We start from the raw sequence: 11080 nt of genomic DNA on the forward strand, positions 1-11080 counted from the left end.
TATTCCATAGTGTATATAAACCACAATTTCTTTATCCATTCATCAGTTGATGGACATTTAGGCTCTTTCCATAATTTGGCTATTGTTGAGAGTGCTGCTATGAACATTGGGGTACAAGTGCCCCTATGCATCAGTACTCCTGTGTCCCTTGGATAAATTCCTAGCAGTGCTATTGCTGGGTCATAGGGTAGGTCTATTTTTAATTTTCTGAGGAACCTCCACACTGCTTTCCAGAGCGGCTGCACCAATTTGCATTCCCACCAACAGTGCAAGAGGGTTCCCGTTTCTCCACATCCTCTCCAGCATCTATAGTCTCCTGATTTGTTCATTTTGGCCACTCTGACTGGCGTGAGGTGATACCTGAGTGTGGTTTTGATTTGTATTTCCCTGATAAGGAGCGACGCTGAACATCTTTCCATGTGCCTGTTGGCCATCCGGATGTCTTCTTTAGAGAAGTGTCTATTCATGTTTTCTGCCCATTTCTTCACTGGGTTATTTGCTTTTCGGGTGTGGAGTTTGGTGAGCTCTTTATAGATTTTGGAGACTAGCCCTTTGTCCGATATGTCATTTGCAAATATCTTTTCCCATTCCGTTGGTTGCCTTTTAGTTTTGTTGGTTGTTTCCTTTGCTGTGCAGAAGCTTTTTATCTTCATAAGGTCCCAGTAATTCACTTTTGCTTTTAATTCCCTTGCCTTTGGGGATGTGTCGAGTAAGAGATTGCTACGGCTGAGGTCAGAGAGGTCTTTTCCTGCTTTCTCCTCTAGGGTTTTGATGGTTTCCTGTCTCACATTCAGGTCCTTTATCCATTTTGAGTTTATTTTTGTGAATGGTGTGAGAAAGTGGTCTAGTTTCAACCTTCTGCATGTTGCTGTCCAGTTCTCCCAGCACCATTTGTTAAAGAGACTGTCTTTTTTCCATTGGATGTTCTTTCCTGCTTTGTCAAAGATGAGTTGGCCATACGTTTGTGGGTCTAGTTCTGGGGTTTCTATTCTATTCCATTGGTCTATGTGTCTGTTTTTGTGCCAATACCATGCTGTCTTGATGATGACAGCTTTGTAGTAGAGGCTAAAGTCTGGGATTGTGATGCCTCCTGCTTTGGTCTTCTTCTTCAAAATTACTTTGGCTATTCGGGGCATTTTGTGGTTCCATAGGAATTTTAGGATTGCTTGTTCTAGTTTCGAGAAGAATGCTGGTGCAATTTTGATTGGGATTGCATTGAATGTGTAGATAGCTTTGGGTAGTATTGACATTTTGACAATATTTATTCTTCCAATCCATGAGCAGGGAATGTCTTTCCATTTCTTTAAATCTTCTTCAATTACCTTCATAAGCTTTCTATAGTTTTCAGCATACAGATCCTTTACATCTTTGGTTAGATTTATTCCTAGGTATTTTATGCTTCTTGGTGCAATTGTGAATGGGATCAGTTTCTTTATTTGTCTTTCTGTTGCTTCATTGTTAGTGTATAAGAATGCAACTGATTTCTGTACATTGATTTTGTATCCTGCAACTTTGCTGAATTCATGTATCAGTTCTAGCAGACTTTTGGTGGAGTCTATCGGATTTTCCATGTATAATATCATGTCATCTGCAAAAAGCGAAAGCTTGACTTCATCTTTGCCAATTTGGATGCCTTTGATTTCCTTTTGTTGTCTGATTGCTGATGCTAGAACTTCCAGCACTATGTTAAACAACAGAGGTGAGAGTGGGCATCCCTGTCGTGTTCCTGATCTCAGGGAAAAAGCTCTCAGTTTTTCCCCGTTGAGGATGATGTTAGCTGTGGGCTTTTCATAAATGGCTTTGATGATGTTTAAGTATGTTCCTTCTATCCCGACTTTCTCAAGGGTTTTTATTAAGAAAGGGTGCTGGATTTTGTCAAAGGCCTTTTCTGCATTGATTGACAGGATCATATGGTTCTTCTCTTTTTTTTTTGTTAATGTGATGTATCACGTTGATTGATTTGCGAATGTTGAACCAGCCCTGCATCCCAGGAATGAATCCCACTTGATCATGGTGAATAATTCTTTTTATATGCCGTTGAATTCGATTTGCTAGTATCTTATTGAGAATTTTTGCATCCATATTCATCAGGGATATTGGCCTGTTGTTCTCTTTTTTTACTGGGTCTCTGTCTGGTTTAGGAATCAAAGTCATACTGGCTTCATAGAATGAGTCTGGAAGTTTTCCTTCCCTTTCTATTTCTTGGAATAGCTTGAGAAGGATAGGTATTATCTCTGCTTTAAACGTCTGGTAGAACTCCCCTGGGAAGCTATCTGGTCCTGGACTCTTATTTGTAGGGAGATTTTTGATAACCGATTCAATATCTTCGCTGGTGATGGGTCTGTTCAAGCTTTCTATTTCCTCCTGATTGAGTTTTGGAAGAGTGTGGGTGTTCAGGAATTTGTCCATTTCTTCCAGGTTGTCCAATTTGTTGGCATATAATTTTTCATAGTATTCCCTGATAATTGTTTGTATCTCTGAGGGATTGGTTGTAATAATTCCATTTTCATTCATGATTTTATCTATTTGGGTCATCTCCCTTTTCTTTTTGAGAAGCCTGGCTAGAGGTTTGTCAATTTTGTTTATTTTTTCAAAAAACCAACTCTTGGTTTCGTTGATCTGCTCTACAGTTTTTTTAGATTCTATATTGTTTATTTCTGCTCTGATCTTTATTATTTCTCTTCTTCTGCTGGGTTTAGGCTGCCTTTGCTGTTCTGCTTCTATTTCCTTTAGGTGTGCTGTTAGATTTTGTATTTGGGATTTTTCTTGTTTCTTGAGATAGGCCTGGATTGCAATGTATTTTCCTCTCAGGACTGCCTTCGCTGCGTCCCAAAGCGTTTGGATTGTTGTATTTTCATTTTCGTTTGTTTCCATATAGTTTTTAATTTCTTCTCGAATTGCCTGGTTGACCCACTCATTCGTTAGTAGGGTGTTCTTTAACCTCCATGCTTTTGGAGGTTTTCCAGACTTTTTTCTGTGGTTGATTTCAAGCTTCATAGCATTGTGGTCTGAAAGTATGCATGGTATGATTTCAATTCTTGTAAACTTATGAATGGCTGTTTTGTGACCCAGTATATGATCTATCTTGGAGAATGTTCCATGTGCACTCGAGAAGAAAGTATATTCTGTTGCTTTGGGATGCAGAGTTCTAAATATATCTGTCAAGTCCATCTGATCCAATGTCTCATTCAGGGCCCTTGTTTCTTTATTGACCGTGTGTCTAGATGATCTATCCATTTCTGTAAGTGGGGTGTTAACGTCCCCTGCAATTACCACATTCTTATCAATAAGGTTGCTTATGTTTATGAGTAATTGTTTTATATATTTGGGCACTCCGGTATTCGGCGCATAGACATTTATAATTGTTAGCTCTTCCTGATGGATAGACCCTGTCACTATTATATAATGTCCTTCTTTATCTCTTGTTACAGCCTTTAATTTAAAGTCTAGTTTGTCTGATAGAAGTATGGCTACTCCAGCTTTCTTTTGGCTTCCAGTAGCATGATAAATAGCTCTCCATCCCCTCACTCTCAATCTAAAGGTGTCCTCAGGTCTGAAATGAGTCTCTTGTAGACAGCAAATAGATGGGTCTTGTTTTTTTATCCATTCTGATACCCTATGTCTTTTGGTTGGCGCATTTAATCCATTTACATTCAGTGTGATTATAGAAAGATATGGGTTTAGAGTCATTGTGATGTCTGTACATTTTATACTTGTAGTGATGTCTCTGGTACTTTGTCTCACAGGATCCCCCTTATTATCTCTTGTAGGGCTGGTTTAGTGGTGACAAATTCCTTCAGTTTTTGTTTGTTTGGGAAGACCTTTATCTCTCCTTCTATTCTAAATGACAGGCTTGCTGGATAAAGGATTCTCGGCTGCATATTTTTTCTGTCTAGCACACTGAAAATCTCGTGCCAATTCTTTCTGGCCTGCCAAGTTTCAAAAGAGAGATCAGTCACGGGTCTTATAGGTCTCCCTTTATATGTGAGGGCACGTTTACCCCTTGCTGCTTTCAGAATTTTCTCTTTATCCTTGTATTTTGCCAGTTTCACTATGATATGTCGTGCAGAAGATCGATTCAAGTTACGTCTGAAGGGAGTTCTCTGTGCCTCTTGGATTTCAATGCCTTTTTCCTTCCCCAGTTCAGGGAAGTTCTCAGCTATTATTTCTTCAAGTACCCCTTCAGCACCTTTCCCTCTCTCTTCCTCCTCTGGGATACCAATTATGCGTATATTATTTCTTTTTAGTGTATCACTTAGTTCTCTAATTTTCCCCTCATACTCCTGGATTTTTTTATCTCTCTTTTTCTCAGCTTCCTCTTTTTCCATAACTTTATCTTCTAGTTCACCTATTCTCTCCTCTGCCTCTTCAATCTGAGCCGTCGTGGTTTCCATTTTGTTATGCATTTCGTTTACAGCGTTTTTCAGCTCCTCGTGACTGTTCCTTAGTCCCTTGATCTCTGTAGCAAGAGATTCTCTGCTGTCAGCTATACTGTTTTCAAGCCCAGTGATTAATTTTATGACTATTATTCTAAATTCACTTTCTGTTATATTATTTAAATCCTTTTTGATCAGCTCATTAGCTGTTGTTATTTCCTGGAGATTCTTCTGAGGGGAATTCTTCCACTTGGTCATTTTGGATATTCCCTGGCGTGGTGAGGACCTGCAGGGCACTTCCCCTGTGCTGTTGTGTATAACTGGAGTTGGTCGGCGGAGCTGCAGTCAGACCTGATGTCTGCCCCCAGCCCACCGCTGGGGCCACAGTCAGACTGGTGCGTGCCTTCTCTTCCCCTCTCCTAGGGGTGGGATTCACTGTGGGATGGGGTGGCCTGTCTGGGCTACTTGCACACTGCCAGGCTTGTGATGCTGGGGATCTGGCGTCTTAGCTGGGGTGGATAGGCAAGGTGCACAGGGGCAGGAGGGGCAGGCTAAGCTTGCTTCTCCTTAGGTGATCCACTTCAGGAGGGTCCCTGTGGCAGCAGGAGGGAGTCAGATCCGCCGCTGGAGGTTTGGCTCCGCAGAAGTGCAGAGTTGGGTGTTTGTGCAGAGAGAGCAAGTTCCCTGGCAGGAACTGGTTCTCTTTGGGATTTTGGCTGGGGGATGGGCGGGGGAGATGGCGCTGGCGAGCGCCTTTGTTCCCCACCAAACTGAGCTCTGTTGTCAGGGGGCTAGCAGCTCTCCTTCCCTTTGTCCTCCAGCCTTCCCGCTTTCTGAGCAGAGCTGTTAACTTATGACCTCCCAGACGCTAAGTGGCGCCTGCTGTCGGAACACAGTCAGTCATGCCCCTCCGCTTTTTGCAAGCCAAACTTGGGGTCTCTGCTTGGCCGGCGAGCTGCCCCTCTGCCCCGGCTCCCTCCCGCCAGTCCGTGGAGTGCGCACCACCTCGCCGCCCTTCCTACCCTCTTCCGTGGGCCTCTCGTCTGCGCTTGGCTCCAGCGACTCCGTTCTGCTAATCCTCTGGTGGTTTTCTGGGTTATTTATGCAGGTGTAGGTGGAATCTAAGTGATCAGCAGGACCGCGGTGAGCCCAGTGGCCTCCTACGCCGCGATCTTCCCTCTCTCCCTCTCTTAGAGAGTTTAAATAAGTGATAATATCAGAATTTTAGCCCAGAATTGCCTGACATCATAGTAACAAGCACACAGTCAGCATATCATATTTACTTTCTTATTACAACATCTAGATCGTATATGAAGAAAGGATATTTCTCTTTTCGGGAAGCTGACAAATTTATCAGCAAAGACTTTTTTTTTTAGTTTTATTCTTGTGGAACTCATTTTAAAATTAAATATACACAAGGTCTACATTTTCATATCCAAGAAAAAGAATGAATTTGAATATTGCTTAGAAGGGGGATGTAACACAGGCAATCTTAATCCATTTTACTTAAAAAGAATTTTATTAAAGATATGGAGATATAACTAGATTTATCATCAAAGAAAATTGTTCCGTGTTCTTAGTCTGTCCTCTCAGAAAGATTTCTAAAAAACAGCTGCTGCTGAAACAACTCTCCATAAATGCAACATAACAGCCTCCTGCTTTGTAACTCTTCACATTGCTTAATCTCTGAGCCTTTGAGTTTAATATGCAGTCTATATTATTTATTTTTATTAGTAATCATATCCGTATAGTCATTAGAATTTAGAATTTAGCTGATTGCTTCCCCTTCCAGAAACTATATAATAGTATCTAATTATGTATATATATGTACCTAATTCTATATCTATATCTATCTGTCTATCTAGTATCCTAGGAATTAATTTGAAAATGTGATCCTGTGCCCCTGGGTTTTCTAAGCAACCAGGAGCAGTGGGGTTATTAGACTGTTGGCAAGTCCTGACACAGTGTGAGACAAATGCTTCTTTCCTTGGGCTAACTCTAGTTTCCCTTTAGAGGAGTTCTTTTTGAAGAAGTTCTAGGATAATGAGCCCTGTCCTCTCTGTACTTGTGAGTCAATCTTGAGAGAGAGGGTGATCTGCCACCATGCCAGCTGAAAAGAAGTAAGCTGTGTCGTGAGGAAGTCGATATGTGTGATTCAGCATGGTCCTGCCGTTGGCTGTGTTCCTCAGTCTCCTCATCTGTGAAGTGATGGCAGCACCATCCACATTACAAGAGTGTTGTGGGCAGAGATAGATGAGAAAAGTAGCAGTTTTAGTGAATAGATAATACATACCATATATTGTGCTTTTACGTGACTTCTCACATTCTTGTAACCCCCCACAGTTGGTAAATACCGTAACAACCCACTTTTATAAACAAAGAAACTGAAGATCTGAAATACTTGTCTTTGTCCATGGTCACACGCTAGGGAGTAACAGAAGTAGGATCTAAACCCAGGTCTTTAAGCTTTAGATCTAAAGCTAATGTCCCTTATGGCTATGCTGGATAGTGTATTGTACAGCTTAACATGTTATGATTACTGTTTAACACTGAGAACAGAGGCTGAATTCCTCACAGAGAAGAAAGGATAACAATATTCTTGTTGACAATGAGGAGCCTGAAGTGTCTGTCAGGGCTGGAGCCAAGTACAGAGACCATTGGATTCCTTGCCCAAGAAGTTTTGGTTCAGGGAAAAAGTTTAAAAGTATAATTTTAGGGCACTGGCTATCTAAATGTTTTTGTAATTTGTTTACAGTACCTATTTTTAAATTTAATATAATTTGCTTTTTAAGCTTTCATGTAACAATCAGATATTTTGGGAGAGGATGCATTATTTAAAAACAAAACAAAGTTGGGGCGCCTGGGTGGCGCAGTCGGTTAAGCGTCCGACTTCAGCCAGGTCACGATCTCGTGGTCCGTGAGTTCGAGCCCCGCGTCAGGCTCTGGGCTGATGGCTCAGAGCCTGGAGTCTGTTTCCGATTCTGTGTCTCCCTCTCTCTCTGCCCCTCCCCCATTCATGCTCTGTCTCTCTCTGTCACCAAAAAAATAAATAAAAGTTGAAAAAAAATTAAACAAAACAAAACAAAACAAAGCAATTTATTTATATTATTAAGTAGCTGACACCAGGAACAGTTATGCCCTTTATCTCTGTACATGTCTGTTAACCTAAGAAGTTCAGACTCCTATTCTATCTCCCATCTTCATGTAGCTCTGAGGAACTTGTTTTCAGACTCCAACTCCCATAATGTCTAACTTCTAGAACACACCCCTGTGCCTTCTGGAAGTCGTGAACTTTTAAGGATAACTAAAACTCCTAAGACTTCTGGCCCTTTCCCAAAAATAGACATTGTCTTTTTTTTAATGTTTATTCATTTTTGAGAGAGAGTGCAGGTGAGCAGGGTAAGGGCAGAGAGAGAGGAGCACAGTGGATCTGAAGCAGGCTCTGAGCTGATAGCATCTCAGCAAGGTGCGGGGCTTGAACTCACGAACTGTGAGATCATGACCTGAACCAAAGTCGGACACTCAACTGACTGAGCCATTCAGGTGCCTTGACATTATGCAGCCTCCTCATGTCAAATGGTTTTGTGACTGCTTTTTGTTTCCCCATATCCCTCAAACCTCTGAGTGAGAGACCTTTTAATTCCTCATTGATGCCTCAAAGCCATTCTCCATCCCTCCTCTCTCAAAAACAGAACTAAACCACTTCAGCTTTGAATCGCATGCCATCAACTATAAACTTAGTATCCACTTGGGGATTACTTACTCTTCTCTCTCCAGCTAGATCACCATCATTATCTTCAAAACTAGCCCTGTTGTGAATCTTAGTGCTTTTAAAGTCCTGCTACAGATGTAGCTGATTCTTTCTCTGCTCTACCAGTTCCTCAGATGTTTTCAACTTCCATGCTACTTCAACCATTCATTCCCATAGGGTAGGTTTTTCTACTCTGGTTGTAAACTTGAATAATCTGGGAACACCTAAAAATACAAAAGCTCAGGACTCACCCTAGAGTTTTGTGATCTGCTTTAATTTTGTTTCAGTTTACAAAAGAATCACTGTAATTCACATTATCACAGTCAATTATTACTACTACAGTAAGTTCACATTAAAGAATCCTGTTCTTCAAATAACCTCTTTATTCCAGCCTAGTTCCTCTAATGCTCTGATTTAAACAATCTTTTGACTTCCATCAAGATCGACCTTTCATTAATACGACCAATGTTTATTGTCCTTCACAAATCTGATGTTTTCGCTTCATTGCTTACCAGCTAAAACTCCATGGTTCATGATTAAAATAATTTTTTTCCTGTCTAACTTCAATTTTCTTTCATTTCTTTCATTTCATGTCAGTACCTGCAAAAACCCAACTCTAGTTAATTTCCTGTTCTCTCTACTTTGTGAATGAAACCTGCCCAACTGAACATGGCTGGAGAAAATCACAGTTGTCTCATTTAAAATTCATGACCACTAACCTAAGTTCCATAAGACCAGAAATCTCTTTTATTTACTGTTGTATCACAAAAGCCTGGAGGAGCACTTAGAATATAGAAGGAGTACAATAAATATTTGTCAAATAAATGCTTAAGTGTCAAATTGTCCATTTGTATAGCCCAGCAAAACTGTTGTTTCCACTGCCTGGTGTTTCTTACCTTATTCTTTTCCCTCAGAATACCAACAATTTCTTTCCATCCTTACTTTCAGCTAATGACTTTGCTTGTTATTTTTCTAAGAAAAATAGGACAACTACAAAAGAACATAAACTCTCACTGCTTCTGATGCAATTATGCAATGCATAATTAATGCAATGATGGTTAAGAAAGAATGTACTAGAAATTATACAAGAAAATCTGATGGAGTTAACAATATAAAGCTTTTAAAATATGGGGAATATATTTTAAGTAATGAATAAAAACAAAATAAAAACTGGGAAATATATTTGTCATATGTGTAAAAAGCATTATATAAACTTACACAAAAGCCTTTTGAAATTATTGTTCCCCATAGAAATAATAAACAAAAACTATAGGTCAAAAATGCAAGTTATTTAACCTCACTAATAACCAAAGTAAGTTTAAATTTTTCTCTACACCATGTTGATAATGATTAGATAATGAAGACAATCCTGTTTTTACAGGGGAATCAGCCTGTGGAAATGCCCAGACAAGACAATATTTAACATGCTCAAGGTGTGAAAGCTGGTCAGAATTCCTAGAATATACTAAATGAAGGAGACAGGTCATTTAGGTAATTACAGGCTATGGGCTAGAGTTTGGATTTACTTAGAAGTGAAATATGAGGGCAACAGAAGCACTGCTGGTTTTGACCCTGTAGTGTATGAAATATCATGAAGTTCTGGACCAGCATGGTGGCTGCAAATATGGAAGAAAAGAGTTAAGAACCCCTGGGGGAGCCAGATTTTCAGAAATTGCTGTTGGAGTATTGTAAAGCATGATGGTGCCTCATGTCCTCTCCCAGTGGTAGATATATTGGGATGTGAAAGAAACTTGAACTTCGGTGTCCTTCATTTAGTTTCCTTCAAATGCACTGAGATGGCCCTAGCAATGTGTTCCTATGGCAGTGCTTATGTAAAAATATTTTAACTATGGTTCATTCCACTGTCATTCTGCTCAGGCTCATCTCTCCCTATTCTCCTTATGTTGAGTGTCACCAAGATGGTCTTTAAGTTCCCTTAAGATTTACTAAACATTAGAAAGTTTTCTTTCTGACTTTAGGCACCGAAATCCCTGTTGCTAAATCTTTGCTTTATAACATTTGTAATTGTAAATTTTTTCTCTGCCTTGGTTTTAGAAATAAATCTCTTTAAAAGGCACTTGCCAGTTTTGCAACCCAAGAATGTTTTTCTCAAGGACATGGGATTCATCTCTCTATAGAATGAGATCATCAAGACAGTGCACCTATCTCCTAATCTATGTAGGACTGGAGCCTAATTTTGTAGGTGGGAGCCTAATTTTGATGGGCATCTTGCTCTAAGTTGTAAAACTACCTCCTGTCATGAAGATATGAGAAAATTTACTTTATCTTTGAGTAAGTCCAGTTACCAAGCACAGATGACATATGGTCCTTCACATCCCAGCTATTAAAAGCTCCTCCACCTTTTGTTTCAATGGCTTTGAGTTCAGATTGTGTTTTGATCTCTCTAATTTATTGCTATAGCCATGAATAAAGTCTTCCATTCCTGTTTAACTTTGCTTGGTGCAATTTCTGTTTTGACAGATGACTTTTCAGTAACTACAGTCACTTTGGAAATCCATTTAAAGTTAAATAGGGGATACAAATTAGGTTTGGGGTGTGCGTGTATGCGTATGTGAGAGAAAGAGAGAGAAAGGGAGAAAGAGAGAGAGATTGAAGGCACTTCTGTGGTTATTTTAGTTATTGCTAATGAATTTTCACAAGCTAACATGAATAGCACTAAAATTAAATCCTAATTTATTTGATATAAATGCTAATGATCTTAGAAATACATGATATCATCTGGTATCAGGTTTTATTTTAGAGCATTCTGGTTGATCCTAGTCACTTCCAGAATTTAGCACTGTGAGCCTCTCTCCTTATCTGGCTCTCCTTATCTGTTTTCTACTCCTTTTGCTCACTTAATGTCCCACCCATACACTGTAGTCTACCTCACTCTTTGTCTCTGCTTGACTGTGCCTTTACTCATGTTCTTGCTTCAGCCTAAAATGACTTG

General features: G+C 39.9%; 1 long non-coding RNA gene across 1 annotated transcript; it reads left to right on the forward strand.

Annotated features, from left to right (window-relative positions):
• Positions 1–9331: 9331 nt before the first annotated feature.
• Positions 9332–10578, forward strand: LOC121012534 (uncharacterized). Its single transcript, XR_005782161.1, has 2 exons — positions 9332–9572; positions 10183–10578. It is a non-coding gene; the product is annotated as an uncharacterized LOC121012534 (long non-coding RNA).
• Positions 10579–11080: the final 502 nt, after the last annotated feature.

This window comes from Herpailurus yagouaroundi, unplaced genomic scaffold (assembly GCF_014898765.1).
Source record: "Herpailurus yagouaroundi ecotype Mexico unplaced genomic scaffold, PumYag 29, whole genome shotgun sequence".
NCBI classification, from domain to species: Eukaryota; Metazoa; Chordata; class Mammalia; order Carnivora; family Felidae; genus Herpailurus; species Herpailurus yagouaroundi.